Source organism: Propithecus coquereli, unplaced genomic scaffold, assembly GCF_000956105.1.
Source record: "Propithecus coquereli isolate 6110/MARCELLA unplaced genomic scaffold, Pcoq_1.0 Scaffold6, whole genome shotgun sequence".
Taxonomy (NCBI): Eukaryota; Metazoa; Chordata; class Mammalia; order Primates; family Indriidae; genus Propithecus; species Propithecus coquereli.
In genome coordinates, this window is record NW_012151951.1 from 1,622,644 (window position 1) to 1,623,961 (window position 1,318).

Genomic DNA, 1,318 nt, shown 5'->3' on the forward strand with positions numbered 1-1,318 from the left:
TTCTCCCCTCAGAGTGCTGACTGCATCGAAGGACAAAGCAGGATCACACTTGGCTGGTTTCTCAGGTCTTGGAGGGACCAGGATGTCATCAGAGGAGGCAGGGGGAGGTCCTAAAGGGAACAGATTCAGGGATGCAAGCATTAGGGAAATGTGATGCGTCTGTCAATTTACATGCTTTCCGAACATTCTCAAGGTCCTTTGAGCTAAATCGCAAATGTTCTGTGTAGCATTTTAAAGCTTTCCTGAAGACCATCACTGCAAAGCTGCGATGCCTAATTTTTCCAGCATCACTCACCGTAGAGGGACTGAATGCCATCCACATCATCTTGAGAAAGGCGGAACTGGGCCAGGTCTGTAGACTTGTAGAGTGGGTACATCACAGCTTCAGTGTTGGCCGAGTGAGAGAGACCCAGGGAGTGGCCAAGTTCATGAACAGCAACAATGAATAAATTGGTCCCTATTTGAAAAACCATAAATGTTTAGAATCTAACAGCTATTTGTTTCATAAATACAGGCCATCCTTGGAATCACAGTGTCTTTTCCTTATTTGTGGATTGGTTCATTGATTGGCATATTCCATGCTTCATAGAAATTCATGTGTTTTTCAAGGTTGACTTTAAGTCAACATATAAGACAGTTTTTCACCATATCCTTCCCTAATTCTGTCCTTGATCAGGAAAACTAGGTCACTTTTCCTATTTTGATAATGATAAGCACTGTTTCCAAAATATTTTTCTTTAGAGGGAGTAAGACTAATAGCATGTCAATAAATATAACTCTTCATTGTCTAAAAATAAAGAAATTAGTCATTGTTTAATGTTAGTGACATGTACCAGTTCCAACCTCAGTTGAAATTAATCATAGAATGTTTTCGTTATTCCTCAAACTCTTAACCAACCAGACTCTGGTTATTTCCTCTGGGGACTTAGTCTGATTTTTTTCTTCTTCCTCTGTATCATCATCAAATAATTTTCAATTGTCAAAAATCTTCCCAGTAATAAGTGCCATTGGATAGGTACAATCTTCAGTTTAAAACAGAAACATGCCCCATAACAGTTTAATGCAGCACAAACACAACTGGATTCAGCTTTTTTTAAATATTATAAAGAGTTTTGTTGAATTTAGTAGTAGAAATTATTTAACCAAGGCTGCAAGCAATTATGCAGAGAAGAATAGTTGTTCAAGTAAAACTAGATCATTTCATGCAGCACAGACTTCAGGTTTGTATTCAGTAAAGATGCTCTTTGCGTTTACATGAAAGACCCCAACCAATCTCAGAAATAGTGATTGCTTCAACAGTGTGTTTTCAAACTTCAGA